Raw genomic sequence first — 12755 nt, forward strand, 5'->3', positions numbered from 1 at the left:
AACCCCACAAAATTCTAATACATGTGACAGAGAGGGTTTTTGCATTGGAATATGTATGATAGTTGGAGAGCACAGATGTACTCTTTCATGGTCAGCAAAAGAAGATCATATTTCCTTCCTTGCCTTTCTCATGTGGAGGGTTCACATTTGACATAAAAGCATTCAAAGTGGCACATGATTTTTTGACAATTTTTAGTTTTGGTGTTGAGGGTCACTGGTAGTATGATCCACTCAACATCATTCAAACAAGGCTTAAGAAAAATGGGAACTCTGAAAGGTTATGTGATGCAGAGAGTCTTGGAGCTTATTCTATTCACCTTCTTGGTTTCTCATCTTACTCAACCCTCTAACTCCTCAAGCCCATCCAATGGAACTTGGTAGGGGTTTTTCTATCTATACCTCCAAGGTCTGATCCAATTTGTCTTGTCTCCAAGGTATAGCCATTGAGCTTTGACAACTAACTGCCTATTGAGGATTCCACCTCAATCTCCAACTCCACTTCTAAGGCTCCAATCACCTCTACAAAGGATCACAATACACTAATTGGTTCTTTGAGTTCAAAATGCATTTAAATTATTTCTTCTATGTCTTTAAGGGGTTTTGGCATCTTCAAACCCATCACTAAGGTTTCCTAACCTCTCTTTGTCTCCACTGGGCTCAAATAGGCCTAGTACAATTAGCCCTCCCTTGGCAGTTTTCAGGGCTTAGTTTGAAATCGCCCTAAACAAGGCCACAAATAAATTGCATATTAGAGAACCCTTTTCATATTTTCATATAATATTGAAGAATTTCATCTAGGTTTTCCATACACAGGTGGGAACTAGAACTGTCCTATTTTCAAGGGTTTTGGCCTACCCGGGTGACTTACAAGCTTTTTCTTCAAAACCTTCACCAATCAAAACATCTGCTCAAATCAATTGAGGATTATTTTAGGGAATTCATATTTATTTACAACCGTGGGTCCATTTCTTTTCCACCAATCCACATGTGCTCAGAATTTGCACATCTTCTGCTGTCCTAACTCACCAATTCCTAGCGGTGAGCCTAAGGCTTCATTGTAGCTCCTCCACAAAGGCCTGAAAGACAACAAAACCTACTATAATCATATGTACAGACCCTAACCTATAATTCCACTTTATTTCAATAGGTTCCATCAATGGATGCTTAGGTTAGAGCCATTTTGCTCTTAAACCCTACTTTGCAAGGGTTTTACACCTAGTTACATAGAATGAATGAGATCTCTGCAACCAAACACAATTATAATTGCTAATCTAACTTTCTAAAAATATTATTCAACAAAAATTCATGCCTAGCAATGAGATTCTACAATCAAGTTCGTACTGGATAGTACTATGCAATGAAAGCAAGGAAAAACTGTCAAAAACGGTGAAAAGACAAGATTTCTTGAAAACACAAAACTTGCTCTTGCATTCCAGATCCTCCAACCCATACAATGAAAGTGATTTTGGCTTATATTCTCATGGTTTATTTGGTTAAACCAACTTTACAACACCAATCATAAAAAATGCAACTTTTGCAAAAAGTTGCAAAATGTTGATCATCAACTTTTACATCTTTTTGACACCTGAGATGCAACTTTTCATTCTAGTGCATTCCAAGGATCCCAAAGGCCCTCAAGCATCCTATAAGACCTAAAAACAATACAATAGACCCCCATTACATGATAACAATGATCTAGAGTACTACTCCTGTGATCTACATTAGCATTTCAACTTCTTAGGCTGATAGTCACCTGAACACAAATGACACAACCCAAAGCTTGGACAATTCAACCATGGCTCTAATGAGTCCCAAATGGTTGGTCCATTATTACATCATGAAAGACAACACAAAAACTTAGAAGAAAACAAAATTGCATGATTGGAGTATTAGATGCCCTGCACCATACTCCCCTGGGTCAAAGAACTCAAGTCCCTTGAGTTAATAGGTCTGCAATCTCCACTCCATGCTGAAGTATATCTGATTCTGACATCCACATTGCATCTGAATCAGGTAACCCTTCCCACTTGACAAGATAATTCTTGTAGACTCCTTTCCTTGTCTTCTTTACTACCTTGGTGTCCAAGATACTCTCCAACTTGGTTGATTGGCTTGGTGGCAAATCCCTCACCCAATCTTCATTAACCTGTGATGTCATGTCCAACTTATTTGTTTGTGACTCTCCCTTGTATGGATAGAGATCACATACATTAAATATAGGAGAAATACCCAAGGTGGGAGGGTGTTCAACTTCATATGCATTATGTCCATATATATGCACCACCTTGAGAGGTCCAATCTTCTTCATCATTAGCTTGGTAGGCTGCCCTTTTGGAAGTCTCTCCTTTCTTAGGTATGCTAACACTAAGTCTCCAACTTTAAATTGCACATTCCTTCTTGTTTTATCAGCATGGACCTTATACTACTCGAAATTTTGTTGTAAGGTTTGCCTTACCTTATCATGCACTTCTTTGATACCTTCTGCAAATTTCTCACCTTGTGCACTCTTAGGTGCCATAGATATGAGATCTCTGAGATCTAATATTCCCCTAGGATGAAATCCATACACTATCTCAAAGGGACTTTTACCTGTGCTTCGGTTCACTGAGTCATTGTATGCATATTCTGCCTGACCGAGTACTAAATCCCAATTCTACCCATGTTGTTTTGTAAGACATCTTAGCAAGTTACCCAATGATCCGTTGACTACCTCTGTCCAACCATCTGATTGAGGATGATAGGCAGATGAAAAGGATAACTTGGTGCCCAAAAATCTCCAAAGTGTCCTCCAAAAGTGGCTTAGGAACTTCACATCTCTATCACTAACAATGTTGATTGGAATGCCATGAATTCTTACTATCTCCTTGAAGAAGAGGCCTGCAATGTAGGTGGCATCATTGGTGCTCTTGCAAGGTATAAAATGTGCCATTTTACTGAATCTATCTACCACCACATACACACTATCAAATCCCCTTGGAGTTCTTGGTAAGCCTAGCACAAAATCCATGCTCAAACATTCCCAAGGCCTCTGAGGGATGACCAAGGGTTGGTATAGACGTACATTACTTGATGATTCTTTTTCTCTTTGGCAGATTTTACATTGCTCTACAAACCTTCTCACTTTTGATTGCAACTTGGGCCAATAGTAAAACATACCAAACTGCTCCAAAGTCTTATCTATGCCAAAATGACCTCCTAGACCTCCTTGATGCTTTTCTTGGAAAATGTTTTGTCTCATAGAACATTGGGGTATGCAAAGAAGATGTCCTTTGAACAAAAAACCCTCTTGTATCATATATTCTAAGTAAGAGACATGTGAAGTGTTAGAAAAATCAGAACAAACAGTATATATCTTTGCAAAATATTTATCATCCTTGTAGAGGTCTTTTAACTCACTCAAACCCACACTTTGTAATTGTATCTCCTGCATAGTCATGACTCTCCTACTTAGTGCATTAGCTACCTTGTTTGTTGTACCCTTTTTGTGCTTAATAGTGAAGGTATAGGATTGTAGGTAATCAACCCATTTTAGGTTTCTTTGATTCAACTTCTCTTGCCCATTGAGGAAACTAAGGGCATGCTTGTCAGTGAAAACTACAAACTCTTTGGACAGCAAGTAATGACGCCACTTCTTCAATGCTTTCACCATGGCATACAACTCCAAGTCATATGTGGAGTATCTTTTCTTAGCTTCATTTAACTTCTCTGAGAAGAAGGCTATAGGATGACCTTCTTGGCTTAAAGCTGCCCCTATTGCCCTTTGGCTAGCATCACATTCTACTGTAAACAACTGATTGAAATCAGGCAACCTAAGGGTTGGCATCTCTTCTATCTTAGCTTTCAACATTTAAAACCCCTTATTGGCTTGCTCTATCCACTTAAAGTGACATTTAATCCCTCATTTGATGGTGTTGAGTATAGGAACACAAACATGGATAAAGTTTCTCACAAACTTCCTATAAAAAGATGCCATTCCATGAAAGATTCTAACATCACTTATGCCCCTAGGGATAGGCCAATTAAGTATTGCTTCTACCTTACTTGGATCCATCTTTAAACATCCTTGAGAAATAACAAAACCAAGGTAAACTAACTCTGTTTTCAAAAACTCACATTTTTCTAGGTTGATTTTGAGTTGAGCCTCCTTCAACTTCTTCAAGACCATCTCCACATGCTTAAGGTGTTCCTCCTTGGGCCTGCTAAAGATCAAAATGTCATCAAGATACACAATAAAAAAATCTACCAATAAACTCAACTAAGACTTCATTCATGAGCCTTTGGAAGGTACTAGGTGCATTGGTGAGGCCAAATGGCATCACAAACCACTCATATAGGCCTACATTGGTTCTAAAGGTTGTCTTCCATTAATCACCAGGTCTGATCCTTATCTGATGATAACCAGACTTCAAGTCCACCTTTGTGAAGTAGCTTGCTCCACCTTAATTGTCCAATAGGTCCTCAATCCTTGGCATGAGAAACCAGTACCTTATAGTGATCTTATTGGTTGCTCTTGAGTCAGTGCACATCCTCCATTTTCCTCCTTTTTAAGGAACTAATACAATAGGAACAACACATGGACTCAAACTCTTTTTAATGAACCCCTTGTCCAAGAGTTCTTGCACTTGTTTGGCGATCTCTTCATTTTGAAGAGGTGTCATTTTATAAGCAGCTTTGTTAGGTAGATTTGCCCCTCGTATCAAGTCTATTTGATGATTTACATCTATCATTGGAGGCAAAGAATTAGGCATATCATCTCCTATAAATTTTGCGTATTGCTTTCGTATCCTGTGTACTTCTTGAGGCATTTCACTTATTGGATCTGCCTTAGCTTCATTTTTAGGCTTCAATACTATAGCATGGCCCTAATGACCTTCTTGCTTTAACACCTTAAGGAATTTTTTTCCTCTCATCAACATCACACTTGATCCTACTTGCTTTTATTCCTTTGGATCAGGTAATGGATCCATTTGATAGTTCTTCCCATTCTTGGTGATGAGGTAACTATTCCTTTCTCCATTATGACAAGCTTTCACATCATTGCCATGGATGGCCCAAAAGAAAATGACAGGCATCCATAGGCAATATGTCACATAGTAGTTTGTCTTTATACTCACCAATTTCAAAGTCCACCCTTGCTTGTTCATCAACTAAGACATGTTGACCCTGGTTGAGACATAACACCTTATAAGGAGTGAGGTGAGGTAACCTTTTCAGTTTGAGTTTATCCACCATTTCAACTGAGACAAGGTTCTCTATGCAACCTGAATCCACAATCACCTTACAAATTTTCCCATGGGACTTACAAGTGGTTCTAAATAAGCTTTTCCTCTATGGTGGCTCTTGAGTATTTTCCTTCTCATCATTAAGTTTTCTCCATCTGTCACTGGCCCTGCCTTGCTGATTGGAGAGATTTTACTTTGAGTGTCCTCCTCTTGCACCAATTGAGTCCTTCTTTCACTCATGTATGAGCTTGTTGAACTTGAGGCTTTTCTCGGGCACCTACTCATGGTATGTCTAACTTGATTGAAGTGATAGAACCTACCAGTGAAGACTATATTTCCTCTTCCTGAGCTTCCAAACCTACCCTTAAAATTGCTCCTTCCTCTAAAGGATCCTCTAAATGTTACTCTTTGTGAGTCCCCACTACCTTCTTGGCTTTGTTGCTCTTCATTTCTTGATGTATTCTGCCCTCTACCAGAGGTTCCTCTACCTCTGAAATTCTTACCACCTCTATGTTTCTGATTTTGTTCACTTCTCCTCTTGATCTTTTCCTCCACCCTTAATGCCAACTGAAAACACTTATGGACAGTGTCTGGTGTGAGGATACTTATCTCATCTTGTATGTTTTTTCTAAGGCCATTCATGTACTTGGCCAATTTCTCCACTTAATTCTCATGCTTCCTAGCCCTCAATCTAAGTTTGTGGAATTCCTCAGTGTATGAATTGACATCTAGCTCCCTTTGTTTCAAATTTTGCAGTCTCTTGTGGATTTGAACTTCATAATCCCCTGTTATGAATTGAGCCTTAAGCCATATCTTCATACGCTCCCATGAAGTTATCTTCTTCTTACCTTCTTGTACCCTTTCTTCTTGCATCATGTTCCACCAAACTAATGCTGATCCCCTCAATATTTATTTGGCCACATTTACTCTTTTGTCCTCTGCTACCTCCTTATAATTGAAATGATTATTTAGGGCCTCTATCCAATCTAGCAACTCTTCTCGATTGAGATTTCCTCCATAGGTGGGTAATCCATCCAAATTATCCTTGGAGATGGATTTGACTACATCCAAGAATAGCTTTTGGTCTTGAGGCATTGCTACTACTGCTTGTTCCTCTCCATCTTCCACCTCTTCATCTGTCTTATCTCCCCATTCTGTCTTAACCTCCCCCTTCTCCTTCTTAACATCTCTGGTTCCTTTACTTCCTTCTGCATCCTTCAATCCTTCTATCATCTCTGCCACCATCTAACAGATGAATTTTGGAGTCATAGTCTGTGGAGGCATTGAACTTGCTTTTGATTCTTCACAGTTTGACATACACCAATGTTTCAAAGGGTGGCTCTAATACCACTTTGATGCAGAGAGTCTTGGAGCTTATTCTATTCACCTTCTTGGTTTCTTGTCTTACTCAACCCTCTAACTCCTCAAGCCCATCCAATGACACTTGGTAGGGGTTTTTCTATCTATACCTCTAAGGTCTGATCCACTTTGGCTTGCCTCCAAGGTATAGCCACTGAGCTTTGACAACTATCTGCCTATTGAGGATTCCACCTCAATCTCCAACTCCAGTCCTAAGGCTCCAATCACCTCTGCAAATGATCACAATACACTAATTGGTTCTTTGAGTTCAAAATGTATTTAAATTATGTCTTTGATGTCTTTAAGGGGTTTGGGCATCTTCAAACCCATCACTAAGGTTTCCTAACCTCTCTTTGTCTCTATTGGGCTCAAATAGGCCTAATGAAAACAACGAGTTTATTGAGTTTAGAAAATTGTGGAATATGGAGCATCCCACAAAAGGATATGACATAAGTGATGATGAAAATGAGTATGAGGTTGAGGTCACACCAACATCTACTATAGTGTCTGCAAAATTGAGTGGAGTTGATGCTTCCATGAAAGAAAAATATAGCAAAGGGGGAAACATTGTGGAAAAAATGGGTTTTGAAGGTGGTGGTCTAGGTCCTAGAGGAAAAGGCCCTTGGTTTCCACTTGAGGTACCATTTCCATCAAATTCAAATTCAAAACTTCCTGAGAAACTAGTCATTGGACTTGATTCATCAAATTCATCACAAAAAGGTAGTACTCATTACCCTGCATCTCCACTTCAATTTGTTAGAGCTTCAAATCCAACTTGTGCAGACACTCAAATTCAATCACAACCACTACCACAACATGGTATTCCTATTGGTGGTGAATCAAGTACCACTACCATTGGTGGGTAATCTTGGGATAGTATTTCTATTAGTGTTCAATCAAGTGCCACTGCCACTAGTGGGGATGACATGGGTACTAATACTAGTTGTCCTGAACAAGTGCAACAACAAGATATCTCTCGCAAGAGGACAATAGTAGTAGATACTATATGGAATCCTAGTGATTAAGGTAATGTGACAAAGCAAAATGTTATGACAACAATGACAAGTACAAAAGCACCTTCAAAACAAACTACACTTGCAAGTGAAGGTGGGTTAGGATTAGGAATGGCTTTTGGTACTCCTCAAAATGCATTAGTTAGAACCAAAGGCATAGGTGGAGGCTCATATATCACTGCAAGTGCTATTTCACCTTTCAAACATTCAATTGCTTCAGCAAACCCAAATTTTCATTACAATGATTTCTTTAATAAATTTGCACAAACAACAAATATGAATAAAGAAAAAAAGAAGACATTGAAGACAGGTGCCCTTACTGCAGCCTTAGAGGAACAACCTACATTGAATAGGGTATTTCCCACATATGACCCAAACAAAGATATGATGGAGTTCATGGTTGTTATGTCCCCAAATAAAGATAAAAATCCACCACAACGTCAAATAGATCCCACTGAATTTCATGTTGGCACCCTCCAAATGGATTTTTCCAAAGTTTAAAATGTGGACAAAATTAGTGTTTCAAAAATGACCAACGAAGTGATCTACACTTCACTGCTAAAGATGGAGAGAGAGAAAAATAAGGTGGTGAAACAAATGGAAAAGTTACATGAAGACCTAGAAAATGAAAAACCAAAGAGGAAAGCAACAGGTAACAAGTGCAATGAATTACAAAAAAGGATAAAAAATTCGGCCTCTACCTCAACAATTATAGTGCATGAATAGATGGAGGCAAAATTGAAAGAATTGAGGGAAAAATTGGATGAAAGCATTAAAAAATTTGATGATGAAAGATCCTCTACAGCAAAATTATACAAAAACCTAGAGTCTGCTGCTGCCTTAAACAAAAATTTATAGAACCAATTTGAGCATGAGATGGAAAAAGAAAAACATTTGGAAGAGAAAGTGGAGGAAGAAAAAAAAAAATGTGCACAAATGAAAGAAGAGCTGCAGAATGCAAATAATAAAACTACAACTTTGGAAGACAGATTGAAGGACAATATGAAAAATACAGTGAAGTATATAAAAGAAAACATTTGGGGGCAAATAATGGAGAGGAGTGACAAGTTGTGTGAATGGTTGGAATTGAGTGAAAGTCTGAGAGTATTTTTTGGGAAGCTCAAAGAGAACATTGAGAAGAATAAAAATGTTAATTCAAAAGAGAGTATTACAAAAAAAATTTTACAAGAAGTCAACAGTAACAGTGACAACTATTTGGCATCCAAGGGAATTAAGAGCCACCTTGATGCCTCACTTAAGGCATCATCTATCATTCAAAAATGCTAGAAACTAAGGCAAGCACAAGAAATTTTGGATAAAGATGGGAAAAAGTTATTCAAGCTGCAACAAAAGACAACCAATTTGTTAAATCTTGGTTTTCTGAAGAGTGTTGACACATCAAATAAATTCATTGGAAAAGAAGCTTTCAAAAAAAGGATGGAGGACAAAATGAATTCTGATTTAGACTTGCTTCCTAAGGACACAACTCCTCACAACTTTCTAGATTTCATCAAACCATTGACAACTTTGAATGCGGTATTGGGTGAAATAGTGGAGTCAAGTCACTCTTCCAAATATGGATTTCTGATGAAGTTGTAGTTGACTTACTATACTTTAAAATAAATTGGACTTCCATCAGACAGAGATTGGAGCACCCTACAAAAACTGGCGCAAAGATCTCATGAATCATAGTATGTATTGCATAGTTTTATGCTTTTACTCTTAATTTCAAGGTTTTCTTCTTTTGGCATCGCTTGAGATAACTCTGTTTTATGAACAGGAAAAATGCAGCACTCACTATTACTAATCCAGCCTATGATGCACACCTTGAGCCTTGTAAATTTGTATTCTCAATTTCTCTTAGGTTTTAACTTTTCTGCATTTCTCTATTTCTGATTTGTAGGTTTTGTGCATTGTTATTTTGTATATTTAATTTGTCATGGCTTGAACTAATTTTTAATTTTGAACTCTATTTTTTGAACAAGACTCAGGAGACATGTAGCAGTTGCTAAATTGCTAATCCGATCTATGATGGTCATAGATACCTCCAGCCTTGTAAAATTGTATCGAGTTTCTGACACTGATGGGACAATAGATTCAATGCCTTGGTAATTGATTTTGATGTTGAGCCTTCACATGTTGCAAACTGACTTGAAGTTGTTGTTGCTCCCTTATTTCTATAAAATGGAATTCAGGGTCATTTGCAAAGGGTTCTGAAATTTGGTATGGACTTTTGCATAGAGAATCACACATAGTTGTGTATTGAATGAATTGTATTTTATGGCTTTATTTGAAAAAATTAATGGAAATCTCAACATGTCTAAATAAATATCTCTCTATCAATAAACACATTACCCTCTTTTATTATGCTATTTTCTATCTGAAAATAGAAAGTTGAAAAATGCAATTGCAATTCAATATTAAATTTTAATTGCAAACAGTTGATAGACACAAAAAATATCATCACGTTATCAACCACAATAGTATGTCTTAGTAATATTAATGATGACATACAATAATAAGATTAATAAATACCTGCGAAATGGTAGTCCTAAATCTCGTATAGTTGCTATTCCTCCTCATTAAAATCAGAGCATCCTTGATCCTTGTATGTGTTTTCTTCACTCTGAGTCTACATACCTCTGTTGATCTGCATCTCAATGCTACCAGTAGATCCATTACATGAGTCAATTGTCCCCTTGGCACTTTGGTTTGAAGTGTTGCCAAAACCTCTTCTTTCACATTTCCACCTCCATATTTTCAGTGCCCTATCGTAAGGAAAAGTGTGGACATCATACCTAGATGTATAGAGCCACAAGTAATTTTCCAATTTCTTGTCTAGTTTGTTTCTTAGCTTTGATTTTAGGAACCCCAAAGCATTGAAAACTCTCTCATCCTCCACCGAACCCAATATCATGGTAAGACATAAATCAACAAGCTTGAAATATTCTAATATTAAATCATACAACACTTCATTCTTACCTATATTTGTCCAAAGCCTTGTTACTGATCCCTCTTCATGAGGGTTCTCCATTCTGTCATATTTTTCCCTCATAGTGTATGCAAAATAGAATGATTTCTCTCTAAGAAGAGTTTCATTTAAAATTCCATTTATAGTCACTCCATTGAATTCTATGGATTTGCAAAATTGATTTATCAAAGTCAGTAGCTTAGCTCAAAAATAAGGTGCACTGTTGAAGTTCCAATATTGAGGAAACACAATATACATGGCTTGAAGTAGTTTCTCAGGAGGGAATCTGGATCTAATTTATTAGGAAAGATCATAGGCAATTTTCTTCATAGAATAAGTTACAGACTCAACAATCTTGCTAGTTGCCTCTTGGGGCACTTTCTTGGTTCCACGGGCTCGACTGTGGCAAAGAAGTGCATCAGTATCTCAACTCTGCATACACTGGCACATATCTCCCCATTTTCACCGATTTGTAAAAATTTATTAGGATTGTTCAAATATGTGAGTGTCCGCCACTTAGCAAATTTTTCATCAGATAATGTTGATTGAGATCGATAGAGATTATCGAGGGAGAGGCATGTCATCTTATGTAGCTTAGCATATTCTGCAATATACATAACTCTTTTCTGGGCTTTTCCAAAATATTACTCATTTCCTCTAGCATGGGGAGAAGAGTTGCTAAAGTTAAGAGTGTCTCTATATTACTTAAACCTCTGAAGCAGGTCCAAAAATTTTGGTTGCTCTGATTCATCGTGAATTGTGTGAAATAGTCCAATCAAGGATGGATATTCTAAAAAAACTCGATGCGCTGGACCATCTAAAGAGATCCATCTGGTATCATTATCCTTAATAATCTTGTTCCCATTGGTTATTTCATCAGCAAAGTGTTGAAATTCCATAAATCGTTTGGGACTTCGACAAAAGTGTGAGTAGAGCTCTCTGACTAAATGTTCAATTCTTTTTACTGGAGCATACTTTCTCACAATTCCAAAAGCTATATTCATTCTGTGGGCCATGCAATGAATGCCAGTAATGTAGGGTGCACAAGAATTTTCCATCTTTGTGCAAAGACCAAAGGGAAAAAGGGATAGGGTTTAGGAAGGCTAATCTAATCCTACGAACTCTGGAGACAGTATCGACTGGGTGCTCTCGAGAAACCAAACCTTGCTTCGCCACACTAGGGACAATTACACAAGGCCGGTGCAATCTTTAATGGGTTGTGCTTATGATACAGATTCATGCCCACCAACCTCATCGACTATCTGTGAGGCTCACACTTAGCAAACCGCGACCCACATGCGAATCCACCCCGGCCACCCACCCCCGTCGAGGTGCACACCCTCCCTCGCCAAGTGCGCCCCGTTCGCCAAGTGTGAGCCTCACAGATAGTCGATGAGGTTGGTGGGCATGAATCTGTACAGTATAAACATACATGCATACCCACAAAGTATTATCTACTACCGTAACTTCATCTAAAGACAATGCAATAAATTTTGACTCTCTTATTTTTTCCTTTACATCTTCTTTTTCAACCTCAACAAGACAACTTGCCCATTCCCATCCACTATTTACTGACCAGTGGCTATTAGGATAGTTAGAAACTTCCAAAAAATTTAATAAACCACTCATTGATAGGTAGTCTTTCATAGTATGCCCTTTGCTCAAAATATAAAAAACAACACTTAACTGAACAAATTTTCCCAAGTGTTCAATTTGCATTGCTTTTCCAAGAATAGCTTCAATAGAACCTTGAACTTCAGCAAGCTTCTTCTGTATTTTCTCATGAAAAATAAAATTCTTTAGCATTCCTCACAGGCTTACATTCCTCCTTTGTTTTCCATCTTATCGTTGATTTTTCAACTCTGTCAATCATTTTTTTTTCATTAACTTTACCCATATGCTTTTCTATGGTGTCAATTTTTAGCTTCAACCTCTTTTCCTTCTTATGTTTCCAAGTGCAAATCTTACACCTGCATTCTATTGGTGGCTTGCCTTCAATTGGATTCTCCACTGGTTCAATGAATGGATACTTTGACGCCCAATTAATTTGAAAATTCCTCACTGACATATCCCACTCCCGATCCTTTTTCGACTTGGTTGATCCTTTTTTTATATGGATTTTCTTTTCCCCTTCCGTGCATTATCATATGTGGCATTATCACCCAAGTCGATTATATCATTCTGGCTAAC

The sequence above is a fragment of the Cryptomeria japonica genome, chromosome 1 (genome assembly GCF_030272615.1).
Source record: "Cryptomeria japonica chromosome 1, Sugi_1.0, whole genome shotgun sequence".
Lineage (NCBI taxonomy): Eukaryota > Viridiplantae > Streptophyta > Pinopsida > Cupressales > Cupressaceae > Cryptomeria > Cryptomeria japonica.